Source organism: Rhagoletis zephyria, unplaced genomic scaffold, assembly GCF_001687245.7.
Source record: "Rhagoletis zephyria isolate East Lansing unplaced genomic scaffold, Rhagoletis_zephyria_1.1 Rzeph_scaffold_09483, whole genome shotgun sequence".
NCBI lineage: Eukaryota > Metazoa > Arthropoda > Insecta > Diptera > Tephritidae > Rhagoletis > Rhagoletis zephyria.
In genome coordinates this window covers 7,776-23,431 of record NW_016166561.1, presented here as the reverse complement: position 1 = coordinate 23,431, position 15,656 = coordinate 7,776, and the positions used below count along the sequence as shown (strand labels likewise).

Sequence of the window (15,656 nt, the reverse complement as noted above, 5' to 3'; positions counted from 1 at the left end):
AGCGCCCTAATAATAAGCAAACAAAAGTAATTGCAAATACTTATTTGCATGCTAATATTTAAGGATGTTCATTAATATTTAAATAAAATTTCCAGCTATAAGTAGCAGTCTTACCTTTCACCATGGTGATAAGCATCACATTTTTATTTATTTTGAGCATAAACAAACGCTTTTTTATTAACATACGGACCACGCGACATAAGATAAACATAATTGGTTTATTTTTAAATATCATTTATTTGAGATGTATTCTATGCTTTAAGAGGCACGCGCTTAATGTCAGCGTTATTAGCCGAATTCACAAAAAGGAGAAGGTTATCAATTCATCGGAATATTTTATTATTTTTTTCAGTGTATGTTACCGCATAACTTTGGACCACGTTAACCTATTTCTGTAATTATTTTTTGAAAGGAACGGTGTTACCTCACAGGTTGTCCCATACTACATTGGTTTAAATCCGATCATTGGATCATGAAGAAATTGACGTTGATCTTAAATGTTTATATGGGAACAGAAGTCGGTTTTGTTTTTTGCTAAAAACTTTGTTTTTAGAAATAAATTTAAGTTGTAATTATTCTAAATAATAATTAAAAAAAAAATAACTAAACTCAGTTACATGTGAAAGAATTCAGATCTTTTAGAGCCGCCTGACTGTTTGAGAAAATATCGATATTGTTCCAACCGTCTACTCCTGTCCTTAAGCATCCGGCAACCTCCTCTATAGCCGCAAGTCCGACCTGAATGACGCTGTAGTGGTAATTTTCTATGGCCTTCCGCAAGATTTCCGGTGATAACTGTTCGCTTTCCTGTTCAACATTCTCCTTAAGGGCTGCGATTGTCTGAGGCTTGTTGGCATAAACCAGCGACTTTAAGTAGCCCTAACTGGGCCATCTTGCTGGCCATCGCCAAACGGGGGATTACGCGACGTGGAAGCACAGCCTTCATAACATCCATTGACGCCCGTGCTATGTGTGCGGTTGCCCCTTCTTGTTGAAACCACAGGTTCACCAAGCCCCTCTCTTCCAATTCGGCAGTAAGAAGTCGTTTATCATGGCTCTGTAGCGTTCGCCAGTATTATTATGGGCCATATGCATCGCGACCTCTAAAGTGAAGTGATGAATACTGCGGCAGCTCCTTGTTTCGCTAGGAAGTCAGCCTTCTCATTGCCATCATGTCCTCCGTGCCCCGGTACCCATCCTAATAAAACAATATTTTTAGCTCCAAGAGCGTGTAGGACATCGAAGAACTGAGAATTTATTTTGTGGAACTTCAGTGCCAGTAGGGCCGCCTGACTGCCAAACATAATGCAGATATATTTCGAGCATGTGCCTTTCTTGGGGCATTCTCTGCCATAAATGTCTATTGCATGAGTCTCGGCTTGAAAGTTGGTTGGGTAGCAGCTACCCATTGGTATCGATTTTTTAAAGTTCGGCCCAAATATACCGGCCTCTGTTTTACCATTATCAAGTTTAGATCCATCTGTGTACCAAACCTTTCCATTTGGTTTGGTGTATGGGTTCCCTACATTCCATAGAGCTCGATCTGCAATGCGTACCTAAAATTGTCTAGAGATTTCTAGTTTTGGAACTATTGCGTCGCGCATTTGCAATATGGGCTTATTAGCGAATGTTATTAGGACCCTCATGTGATCCATCATATATCCGATCTTCAGGTCAGAGGTGTTTAGGTAATTGGTAAAAAAAAAATCTACGCAATTATTCCACGCTCTTGCGGAATATAGCGCTCCATTTCTTGTCTATTTGTATACTGCAGCTGTCTCGTTCAAAAATGTCAAATATGACTGATAGTTTTTCATCGTAACTATTGAATTTTGCAGATATTTTGCATGTCTAGCCATTAAACATTTGACAAGTATAAAATAATCCCGTGGGATTGTTAGCAACCGTAAAAAACAAAATACGGTACATAAGCGCTACTGGAGACTTTTGCCCAGAGTCATATAAAATATAAATATGCATACATTTATATAATAATTTTACTTATTTATACCATTCATACTTATTTTCTTATTAACATAAAAAATCCATTTGTTACCGTTGAACATATTTTTCATTTTTAATTAAATTAAATGTTTGACATTTACCTAATTAATTAGTCTTCATAGTGAAATACCCACGACTGTTAGCAAATTTATAAATTTATATCAATTTAATAGCAACTATATGCACATTAGGATGGACCAAAAAGAGTAAACTCGGAATTTTTACGCTATCACCACCTAGGATTGTTCTACGTCGAAAAAATAGGACCCCTATTTTTTATTTTGAAATAAAAAAATATCTAGAGGTCGTTTAAAGCCCTCAAAGTTTTCCATGTATTTCATATTTGAAAATCCATATTTTTCGACGTAAAACTATGGTTCTCCTCAGGAGACTTCCAAAAATAATAGCCAATTGTTTTTTTAACCATTTTTTAATACTAACGATTTTTTATTGGTGCCCCCACTGCATTATTTGGGGTTTCTTGGAATTTTTGGCGGACCAATAAATTATAGTTACTATGAAAAAATTGTTAAATATACAAACGAGTAGTGTTGTAGGGAATCTCCTGCAGAGAAGCAGAGTTTTCCGATCGAAAAATATTGATTGTTAAGAATTATATACCATTTCTACGAAAAGTTGTTTTTCCCCCATATAAAATACATGGAAAACGTTGAGCGCTTTGAGCGACCTCTATACATTATTGATTTTTTTCGGAATAGAACAATCCTAGGGGGTGAGAGCATAAAAACATCGACTTCACTTTTTCTCATGCCTTTTTGGACCACCCTAATGTATATACTTAGTACCCCACGCATGTGCAGATATACATACATATGTAAATACCTATATAAATTACCAATAAACTGGATATGCAAATCGTTGTAATTTGTTTGTGCGATTGATTGGGGGTGGATGCGGAATGTGGGTAATTCGAAGTGCGACAGCGAAATGCAACACATTAAAGCGCGTTTAATGTATTAATTTATTGTTTTCATTAAATGCACAATGAGCACAATGGGCCTTTTTTTCTTGCCTAGCATTTTCTTGACTACCTTAACAATTTAAATTAACCCTCAATGGCCGACTACCAGAAAGCAATAGACGCTCTTAAGCCCGTAAGAGCAATGATTGTTTTTTATAACCACCCTACGCTGGTTGTTGTATAACAAAAAACGATGTTCTTTAAATTTCTAAGTAAATATATTAATGATATGGGATGTGACTAAGCTTATCATCAATGAGGTTCTCCATGGAAAGGAATCGTTACCAATATATGCATTATCGTCATGATCGACACATTCATCGATAACTTATCGAAACGAAATGTTTTCCGATATAAATTCGATAAATTTATCGAGTATCGCTACTAACTTTACATACTTATTTACCAATTTCGATATCGATATACATACTGAAGAATTAATCGATGCGTTTATCGATATTTTACCCATGAATTTAAACCAGATTCTATATTGTTTCTATACCATTAATTCCTTCTACAAAAAAAAACTTTAGTTTTTAGAATTTTTCTCCGTAGTGGCGGAATTTTGTTATTTCCATGCCCCGAAACCCAGAAAATCGTTTGTGTACCCAGCTGAAAAGATCATTTTGTGTAAGTGTATTGGCAAAAATCCATTGTATTATTGCTTTGAAAACCTAAAAAGCACTATAAAGAAAAAAACATTATTAAAAACGTAAAGAAATAGGTAAATAAACGGCTTCATTGCGAAAATGGAAAGTTTATGACCCTAGGTGCAAAATATTTTATTAGCACGTCACCCACTTGCAAACGCAAATGTGCGAAGCTAAAAACGGAGGGCTGCATTTTTTTGTTTCTTCTAAGAAATTTGTAATTCCGTGCAGCAACTTACAAAAATATTTAGTTCAAAAGTAGGCCATGAACTTTGCATGTAATACCACTAACGCACAATCGCTTAAAAGTTGAAATGCGTAAGAACAGGAATAGAAAGAAACAAATGTCAGTCACCCGTTTCCAGCAACTTTTACTTACATACATACATACACACAAGTGAGCACATAAGTAGCTTATTTCATAAGTGTGAAAGTTTGTGTGTAAAATTGAGGGCAAAACTCTTTTCTAATTTTCCCAAGTGGCTTTAAATTAGCGGCTTTATTGCAAGTGAAAGTTTAAGTTTAACGATTTCAAGAACTTTTCACATGAGAGAATTAAGTCTTTGTTTTGGCTGCATGAGCATTGGATGGGATGCAATGGGATAGAGTGAAACTTCTGCGAATGTGGTTACAGTTGCTCGACCTGAGATGCTTTTTCGTCCGCGCTCACGTATCCTGGATAACGCGAGCAACGCACAAGCGAAATGAGCTAGCAAAGCGGTGTTGAATCTTGAGACACGTTAGAAAGAGAGGAAGCTTTGCTGGGGCTACATAAATGAGAAGTACAATTCAGCCTCGAATGACGCCCAATTTTTCTATGGCAATGACGACCACAGCAAACGTTTAAAAAGCTATTATTCGAGCATATTCAGCTGAAATTTCCGAACCCTTAATAAGGAAGGTTGGAAAACGAGGACTAGCATCACGGCTATCCAAGAATGGTATGTATGATGCAAGGCATGATAGACGTGGGGCCCTGCGACAATGACAACAGCTGGATTTGCGTAGGGGGAGAGACTTCGATATCAAGTACTGGCGGTCACCCCAATGTGCAAACTTCAAGGCTCTTCAATATCTCTCACATGGGCCGACGAAAGAGAAAGACGAGGTGTCCCAGGAGCTATTCTATGAGCGCTTGGAGCGCACTTACGAACGCTATGCCTACCAAGATATTGAAATCGTCCTTAGCCATTTCAATTCCAGTGTAGGCAAGGAAAGGATATTTAGTTACATCGCCAAAAAAGTCGGCCTCCGGCCGTTATCGAATTGACGCTGATTAACCCCAGCGGGAGCCAAAACATGTTGGCATGCAGCACTAAAGAGATCCATCAAGCTACTTGGCTATCTTCGGATCGAAAAACTAAAGGATCCTGCAGTTTCATACGAAAGGCACATTTCTAATGTTTTGGATGTACGAACCGAGGAGCAAGCTTCGATTGAGATTATATTCTGCTGCAGCCAGGACAGGCACACGCCTCTGTGCGGCAGCAGGAGAAAAGTATAATTTCTTAACCACAATATGGCTGGATCATCCGGCCCGCATGCCCGATAGATGAAATTTAAGTGTATCCTGCCGAATCCACAAGAAACTTGACGTTGGATTAGTCTTCTAAGCATCGGCTTTACTAATATTTTTTTTTTTAATTTGAGTTTTGGAGAGCTTGAGTACCATGTTGTCAAATTTTTTTGCATACACATTCAAATAAGTTTTTTTTTTTTTAATTTTCATTCATTTATAAAATTTATCTTTCAATATATAAGCAAGCTTAAATCGACCTAACTCTTTAATACATTTTCACAAAGTTAAACCCAGTCCAAAAATTTTTGAAATCCCTTAATTTATCGTTAAGATACTTACAACCGATCTATGAAAGTTATAGAGTTCTAGAAGACATTCGAAACAACACTAAAAAACAATTTACCGCGACAGAAAATGTATCCAAAAGTTGACGAACGTTAAAAAACAATGAACTGCATTAAGTAGTTATTATGACTTTTATCTAACTGAAATTAAAATTTCACATGACACAGGCACGCAGTACTGATAAACACAATAACTGATGCGACTGCAAATATTTATGTCAAGAGTAAGATGTGTTTTAGAAATGCACAATTGTAAACTTTTCTAAAATGTCTAATATTTATTTGCAGCTACATATGTATTTAGAAAAAGACCTGTCAAGATAAGTTGGCCATGTCGAGCTTTACATTTTGCATTTTACATTTGAGAGCGGTAATTTGTGCAAAAATTAAAAGGTATTTATCTGAACGTAGGTATATATTTTAGGGTGGTACTTAAAAATTTCAACTTATGCACTTTATTTTGTTCTACGTAAAAAATACAGACATCCACGAAAGTTTCTAAATTAAAAAAACAAAAATTGATAAATTTTGATTTGAAATCTGATAAGTAGCCAATATTTGTTATTTAAACTTTTTTATACAAATTCATAAATTCGCTGAGTTATAGCTGAACAAAGCAAAGATTAAAAAAAAAAAAACAATGAATAAAATTTTTCAAGCTCTGGAGCGACCACTGAATTTTGTGTGAAATTTTTTATATTTTTCTTAATTTTATTTAATTTTCAAGAAATATTTTTTTTTAACAATTTTTTCTGTTAAATTTTAGATTTTATTGTCAAAAAATTAAAAATATTTGTTAATTTCCTTTAATTTTTGTAAACTTGTTTTATTTATACATACATACTTCTATTTTTCAAATTGATTATTTATTCTTTTGTTAATTTAATTTTCATAAATTTCCAGATTTTAATGATTTAAAAGAAAAATACATTTTGTATGTATCATTTGATTTCTATGATCTTATTTTATTTTTTTTTTTGTTAATTTTCGAGTACTATTTTCTTCATTTTTGATTAAATTTTTTTCTTTTTCTAATTTATTTTTAGATTCTATTGTTTTAAAAAGAAAAAAATATTCTTTTTATTTCATTTAATTTTTAAAAATAGTTTTATTTAATTTTGCTCTGTTTTCATTTTGTTTATTGTTCTTTTTTAAATTAAATTTTCTTATATATTTATTAGTTTTTATTGTTTTAAAATTAAAGAAATATTTTTTTATTTAATTAAATTTAACTATTAAAACATTCATTGCTAAAAGGCGAACAGCATAACCTAAGACCTCCCCGTTAGCTTTCAAGATTGTTGCCAGCATTGAATATTGTCCTACACAAGACTTTCGTCTTTCGAAATCTTCTGGTTCTCGACATATTTGACTTTGTCCGGTTTTTTTCCAAAATACAACACTGTACGGCGGTGCCTGTCTGGCGCACCAAACTCGAAGAATATTTGCGAACTAAGTACATACATACATATGACATTTCATTCGACGACCAGCCAACTAAAAGGTATCACAACAGGCCCTAAGTGTGCCTTTAACAAGGACCTGGAGGAGGGGAGCCACCCTACAGAGCCTACAAAAATAAATGTATGAATTCACCAGAGGATTTTGCTTTAATAGGAATAAACTCAGTGTTGCATTTGGTGAATTGGCTGGCTGCTATGCAAACTAAGCATAAAATTAATTATATTTGCATGTAGGCCTATCAATTCCAATCTAATTTTTTACTTATTTTAAAAAGTTTGAAAATTTATATTTTTTGTTTGTCCGCAATTGCAACACACATACGAAACAACCGCCGCAACCAAATCGATGCTACTAAATATTTTCAGTTCAATAAACTTTTGTGGTTATTTATTTATTTTTTTTTCCCCAGCGTATTTTGCGGAACAAACGAATGCATAAAATAAATTTCTTGCGATTTGTTAACAATTTATTTCCATATGGCACAATGCCGATGTGGTTTGCTATTTAGCCTATTCACATTTATGTAGCTGAAAGCCTAAGAAAATGCAATGCAATGGGCATTGTGACGTCAGCACTCCAGAAATTATTCTTTAAATAGCTTTATACATTGTACAGATTTCAAAATTAGCCATTGTATGTACAACAAGTGTGTTAATAAACCAAGAATATTGAAGAATAGATTGTTCAAGTATTTTTTTATTTGGTTTTTGATTTGATTTATGTTGAATTTTGCATTTAAATTGGTATAGAAGAAAACTAAGAAATATCCAATTAGTTAAAAATGGAATGATAAAAGTTTAAGAAAGCAATAAGTAATTTTCGTGGAGATTTCCGATTGATGTTTACCCAAAAAAATTCATCCTGATTAATAGTAAAAATATATACACACATATCTTATTTAACATCTTATTTAGACAATAACTAAAAGTTCATGTTTAAAATGGCATAACAAAATATTTTTGTTTTCATATCTTAAAAAATATGTTGTTGAAGAGAAAATTGTCTTATTTACCCAGTTAGCCAATTGAAGATCGCTTCGAATATTGAGTGAAGAGTGAGTCAAAGTGTCTTTTGTTATCTTTGGTTTTCTTTTCTTTGTATATAGTTTGTAAGTTGAAAATGAAAATTTGAATTAAGAAGTGGGTCATCGCTTCCGAATGTACCTGGACAGTGACACCGCAAAAAAGGCTTAATTTTGGCCAACTTTAACACCTTTCAAGCGTATTTAAAAGAAAATTTGCTAGCTCTAGGAGCGCCAAGTGGTTCCACGTATCAAAGAAACGTGCTTAAAATAATATAAAAAATATTTTTTTTATTCATTTTATAATTCTTACTTTTTTACTGAATAATATGTCAAATCACTTTCTTGAATGTAAAGTTTTTTTCAATAAAAAGAAATGGTGGAAAAATTAAATTAGGAGCATTTTGTAAAACCGTAAAGCCTCATTTTCGGTCTAATATCGGCGCACTCCCAAAACACTACGCTTATGTTATCTTCGGATGATTTAAAAAATCATAAGGGAATTGGCGAGTCCGCGCCAAGTCTTTGCCAATTAAATGAGTGAGATTTTTGCACTGCGAGATTGCTCATAATGATTTAATTTTACTTTTTATATGTGTATTAGGGTGGCACCTAAAAATATCAACATCTAAATTTTGTATGTATGTATGTAGGTACAAAAAAAACCGACAAAAATTTCAAAATTTAAACACTTTTTGCTGAGGCTACCAGGATGTGAAAACAAATTTTTTTTTATCGCAAAAATTCGATTTGAAATCCTATAGATTTGGCATACTATTGAAACTTATTCATGCAAATATATCGATTCACTGAGTTATAGCTGAACAAAGTGAAAATTTGGTAAATTTTTTTATTTTTTTTTTAAATCCTTTTTTCGTTTTTGTCAAATTTTGCTGCGACCCCAATACTTTTGTTTTTAATTTTAAAATTTTCGTGGACGTCTTCATTTTGTAAGCAAAACCNGAATGTAAAGTTTTTTTCAATAAAAAGAAATGGTGGAAAAATTAAATTAGCAGCATTTTGTAAAACCGTAAAGCCTCATTTTCGGTCTAATATCGGCGCACTCCCAAAACACTACGCTTATGTTATCTTCGGTTGATTTAAAAAATCATAAGGGAATAGGTGAGTCCGGGCCAAGTCTTTGCCAATTAAATGAGTGAGCTTTTTGGCACTGCGAGATTATTCATAATGATTTAATTTTACTTTTTATATGTGTATTAGGGTGGCACCTAAAAATATCAACATCTAAATTTTGTATGTATGTATGTACGTACAAAAAAAACCGACAAAAATTTCAAAATTTAAACACTTTTTGCTGAGGCTACCAGGATGTGAAAACATTTTTTTGTTTTTATCGCAAAAATTCGACAAATATGTGATTTGAAATCCTATAGATTTTATATACTATTGAAACCTATTCATATAAATGTATCGATTCACTGAGTTATAGCTGATGAAAGTGAAAATTTGGTAAATTTTTTTAATTTTTTTTAAATCTTTTTTTTCGTCAAACCTTGCTAGCGACCCCTAATACTTTTGTTTTTAATTTTAAAATTTTCGTGGACGTCTTCATTTTGTAAGCAAAACAAAATTGTTAGGCCTTTCCATTTTAAGCCCGTTATTCTTCCCCATAGTGACTGGAGTTCTCACAGCACATTGTGTGATTAGATCACACGAAGCTAGACGCATGAAGACGAAGAAGAAACCATGTCACATCTTCTCTGCCATTGCCCGGCTCTATCAAAACGGAAACCAAAAGCCTTGGACGTTAGAAACAAAAACCTCTAGCGGTCTAAGTCAGCCCTAATTAGGACTGTCGCCCAACCTAACCTAACCTACCCGTATTAAGAGAATTGAAACAATTATGAAATTTTTTACCGGCGGCCAACGTCAATTTGGAACTTTTCCATGGTGTACTGTATTCTGCTAGTCAGTCCCTTTCATTTGATATCCATATTGAGGGGGTTGTAAAAAATATGTAATCCGCAAATTTGTGTCGGCGGCGGCCATCTTGGATTTACAATGATACTGACTAAATATGATTGTATTGTCGTCAGAATTAATGTTGTGTTACAAATTTCAGATCAAAAAATCAACCGGAAGGGGGTGAAATTTCAAATTCCTAGATTTGACCAAAAAAAAGANAAGAAGAAACCATGTCACATCTTCTCTGCCATTGCCCGGCTCTATCAAAAACGGAGACCAAAAGCCCTTGGGAGCCGTTTCTTCGACGATCTCAATGACCTCTAAGCGATGGACGTTAGAAACAAAAACCTCTAGCGGTCTAAGTCAGCCCTAATTAGGACTGTCGCCCAACCTAACCTAACCTACCCGTATTAAGAGGATTGAAACAATTATGAAATTTTTTACCGGCGGCCAACGTCAATTTGGAACTTTTCCATGGTGTATTGTATTCTGCTAGTCAATCGCTTTCATTTGATATCCATATTGAGGGGGTTGTAAAAAATATGGAATCCGCAAATTGGTGTCGGCGGCCGTCATGGATTTACAATGATACTGAATAAATATGATTGTATTGTCGTCAGAATTAATGTTGTGTTTCAAATTTCAGATCAAAAAATCAACCGGAAGGGGGTGAAATTTCAAATTCCTAGATTTGACCAAANAAAAGCGTTGTAAAAACCAGCCAAATGAAACCGATTACTTAATATGTAATAATAAAACCGCAACCAACAATGTCAACTCGCATAACTACTCTAAAGGTAAATTCTATTTAACATCAAGGTCATCGAAGAAATTCAACTGCAGTTTTGAAATCGAGAGTCAAAAACATTTTGCGCGAACAACATCTTTAGGAAATCAAACAAATGAAGTTGAAGTATGTTGGAACGAATTTTCCTTGTAAAGTTTGGCTTGGAGACAAACCGGTTTCGACCTTTTGCAAACTTCAGTCTAATTTTTTGCAGAGAATTGCAAAATAAATCATCTGCCAACCTTGTCGGAAAAAAACCAACCAACAAATAATTCAAATTTTCTTTCCCTACATAAATTATTAAATCGCTGATATTTTTTTTATCTAACCCAGAAGTCATAAACAATTCAAGGCTCTTTACCTTTGAACTCTTGGCAGCAGCACGCGGCAAAAAATTACGGTTGAATACAAATGAATTTTAATGCCTGTCAATAACCGTTACAAAGAAAAATTCCAACTATTTTATAGCTAATTTCCCACAATTCTGCCNTAACTACTCTAAAGGTAAATTCTATTTAACATCAAGGTCATCGAAGAAATACAACTGCAGTTTTAAAATCTTTAGGAAATCAAACAAATGAAGTTCTGATTTATGTATGTTGGAACGAATTTTCCTTGTAAAGTTTGGCTTGGAGGCAAACCGGTTTCGACCTTTTGCAAACTTCAGTCTAATTTTTTGCAGAGAATTGCAAAATAAATCATCTGCCCACCCTGTCGGAAAAAAAAACCAACCAACAAATAATTCAAATTTTCTTTCCCTACATAAATTATTAAATCGTTGATATTTTTTTATCTAACCCAGAAGTCATAAACAATTCAAGGCTCTTTACCTTTGAACTCTTGGCAGCAGCACGCGGCAAAAAATTACGGTTGATTACAAATGAATTTTAATGCCTGTCAATAACCGTTACAAAGAAAAATTCCAACTATTTTATAGCTAATTTCCCACAATTCTGCGTGCCAGTTTGAACTTCTAAACAACTTTGCACAAAGCCAAGTAGCGGCAAATTACAGAACCTTTAGATTTAAGTTGCTGCCGCTGTACTTTCGAGAGTAAAAGCGGCATTGAACTTTAAGAGCGAACACCAAAGAGTACACACGCATCCACACATGTACGCGGAATATATTATTTACTACGAGTTTATGGCAAAAAAATAAAAAATCAAAGGACTTCTTAAGTGCCATCATTAAGGAAAGAGTGAGAGCAGATGACGAAACAAAAGTGAATGAAATGGCAAGTGCTATAGGCGAAAACAATTGGGATTTTGTGATCTTTGTGACCGCGTGATTTATTTCGGCAATTGAACTGTGAGTTCATATACATACTAAGTATATAAGTCTACGTGTGTGCGTGTGCTGGCATGTGTTTGGGCTTAAGTGCGTACAAATTGTACAAATCTGTGCTTACATTTACACACTTTATTGTGTGGCGTGCAAGTTTATTCTGTTGACGCTTGTAAGCCTGAGCAAAGTTTNTTATTTCGGCAATTGAACTGTGAGTTCATATACATACTAAGTATATAAGTGTACGTGTGTGCGTGTGCTGGCATGTGTTTGGGCTTAAGTGCGTACAAATTGTACAAATCTGTGCTTACATTTACACACTTTATTGTGTGGCGCGCAAGTTTATTTGTTGACGCTTGTAAGCCTGAGCAAAGTTTTTAATGTGTGTATGTACGTGTTTCCTTGACACGCATTGAAGCTTGTAAATCGCATGTAAACAATTGTGTGAATGCGTAAACCAAAAAAAAAAAGAATGTGACAAAATTATCCTAATTTCGAAAGTTTTTTATTGCTGCTGGGTTCAATGCTGCTCAAATGTATACAAAAGTTCATAGATTGCAGATTTAAATTCGCTTTGTGCACTTGTAAATAGGTAAATGCTTATGTGCATGCGCAAAAATTCCAGCTAAATTTTGTGCGTTGACCGGGGTCAACGTTAAGCAGATGTTTGTTTGTCTCGCTTCTATTATTGTGCTTATTTTTTCAATTTTTCCTTATATATATACATTTCTGCACTAATGTACGCTTTATTAACAAAAATCAGTGCAGCTTATTAAAGTAATTCTACCTCTTTCATGCGAGTATTTATCTTATGATTTTTTGAACATCGGCGAAGTTGGGAAGTTAATGAACTTGCGCTGTACGTAGCGGACTAGTGGAATCATCGCACAGTAGTCCTTCGAATATGCAGCCGGTAACGCCGTTTACGGTGAACGTCATCATGGCTTGAATCAGATGGCATTACCTTGGACAATACATATGTGGTTTCAACAACAAAGTTCGCAGAAAACATTATATCACGAAACAACGAACGTTGAACTTCTTTTTCTGAGGCTACATGAAATGTATGGTCTATACCAGTGGTTCCCAACCTTTCCCAACTGGCGACCCACCTTCCCTTATCGTAATACGTCCACGGCTCATCGTTCTATAGTAGAGTTAAAAACCTAAAATTTCCTATCTAGAAAGCTATCAAAGTCCAAAAACAATCAAAAATGGACAAAGTTGCAGAAATATTATTAGGCAAACAAATTCATATAGTTTTTACAGATTTAGTGAAACTTATGGTACAAATATTCACAGGCTTGTCTTCCCAGAGAGTTTTACCTCACATCGAAATTCGTGCTGCCTTATTTTCATATTGACGCATTTCAATGTTGTTGCTTTTACTTGGCTCTAGTTTTTGTTTTCGCTTAATTTACAAAAAAAGTTAGTTCCATTTAATGACATTCATTGTTGTTGTTAACCATTTGACTTTTTTAAAATTTTGACATTTCATCAAATTCATGCTATCTGATCACTAGAAGTAATTTTTTTTTTTTGTAAGCAGATCAGTGCACTCAACGATGTGGAATAAGATGGAACTGAAAATTAATACATACTAAATTTCAAAAATGTGGTTGACGAAACTAGGTTTCAGAACGCATGAAGAAAGTGATCAGAATTATACTACATAGTTGTTTATCAGAGGGTGGTTAGCGCAAGCCGAATTCAAGTTTTTTGCATACATTGGATATTTTTAATTCAAATTTTTTTGAAGTTAGTGGTGATACGCTAACCAAAATATTTAAAGTAAATTTGGACCAAAATATTATAAAAAGCTTTTATTTGGGAAGAACATTCTTTCGAATTAGATTTTAGGATCGCAAAATTGCATTCAAAATAAGAAAATAAAAAAATAGTGCGCTCGGGATTTTTATTATAAAATTAAGAAAAAAATTACGATTAACAGTTTATAGATTTTATATATTTTTAATGAAAAAAGATGCGAACCACGTAAGTAAAAAAAATACCAAGCACAGATATACTTAATGATTTAAATTGGTATAAATATGGGAAAGAAAATACTGTGATTTATTGTTTTCATATTATTAAAATGGCGAGGCCATTGAGAATACTCACAATTTATGAAACTTCAAAAAATTTTACTGTCCGTCAAGGATATTCAAGAATAAAATTTTAAAAGGACTTTTTCAATAAATACCTAATCGTTATTATACACCAAAAAACTAAAGTTTTTTTAATTCTACAGAATTTTCTCTTGAATATGATATCCACATTTTAATCTACATTGCACAGAGTTTTTAAATATTTTTTTAAATATTTTTTCCAATTCTCTTATTAACATCCGTTTATGTATGTATATATGTACATAAACATGCTTTCATTTAGTTAAGTATGGATTATTAGAATGTGAAGGGTGCATTAAAGTTTTAAAAGTGTTTACTTATACGGATTTGCCGTGTCTACATACACATACATATATGTAAATATGTATGTACATATCTGCTACATGCACAGTAAAATGTTTAACTTTGCCGATAAGAAAGTTGCTGTAACTTTTACTTTAACTTGGGTTGCCTCGTACACAGATTTTCTGCTCAAATGCCATTTCATCTTGCATGCCTTTGCTGTGAAGTGGCATACAGGATTTGCTATTGCTTAACTACCACCCCATACCTGCTTGACTTTGTTGACAGTTGCGGTGATTTCGATTACAGGACAATGCACGTTTGGTGGCCATGCGCCTTCATGCGGAGGATTAAAAAATTTAAAATAAAGTGTATTGTATTTTAAGAACTTTGCCAAAATGTTTCAGAAATATATTAAGATTTACGCGAGCTAGATCGATTTCAAAATACCTGCAAAAAGTTAATTATCTTGATACCGCTGAAACATAACTCTTCTATCAATTGAGGTAATTATACAAAAAAAAAATAATAATTTTTGGAGGAATTTTCAATTTGGTCCAGCTCGTAAAAATCTTAAAATTTTGACGGAAGTCTTAAAACATAATAAATTTTGTAATTTTGATGAAAAAGCGCTGTAGATTTTTTTTTGTTTTTTTTTTTTTTGATTGTAAGTGATGCACTCTGATGTGCATACATATCAGATACATACAAAATCCATTAATGCCAATAAATTAGCGTGCATCCTAGTAACGAGTAAATGTAATTTTTTTCTCTCAAAATTTTGTTGACCTGTTGATTGATATATTGGACACTTGTTGTTGTTTGGTTTACATTTGGAAAATTAAACATTAATTATTACTTCTTTGATCACAACGCGAATTTTTCAAGATTTCTATGATTGTTTTCAATACGATATTTTGCGTGATTTACAAAAATATGTATTTGTTTGTACTTCTACATAGGTATGTATGTATGTATTTATGTTGTAGCAAATACAACTTGCAATTACTTACTTTTCGTAGCTGGACAAGCTATAACATTTTTGGCAGTGTTTGCTTGATTCCAAAAACAATCCAAAGAAATCTGGCGCCAGCAAATTTTAAAAAGAAATCATAATAAGCTACGTTCCTTATCTACCAGAAATAGTTAGAAACAGTCAGATCTAGTCCGAAAATGGTTTCTTATCTTAAAAATGAGAGCAGCAATGAGAAGGAAATTGTGACTTTTTTCTGTCAAAATTTACAAGATTTTGTCAGAAGTATAT

The 15,656-nt window shown here is 33.5% G+C and overlaps 1 long non-coding RNA gene across 1 annotated transcript; it reads right to left on the bottom strand.

Moving 5' to 3' along the window:
* Positions 1 to 422: 422 nt before the first annotated feature.
* Positions 423 to 15,213, bottom strand: LOC108375819 (uncharacterized). Its single transcript, XR_001849209.1, has 3 exons — positions 15,203 to 15,213; positions 14,359 to 14,361; positions 423 to 541 (listed from the first exon to the last, which is right to left on the bottom strand). It is a non-coding gene; the product is annotated as an uncharacterized LOC108375819 (long non-coding RNA).
* Between the last annotated feature and the right edge of the window lie 443 nt (positions 15,214 to 15,656).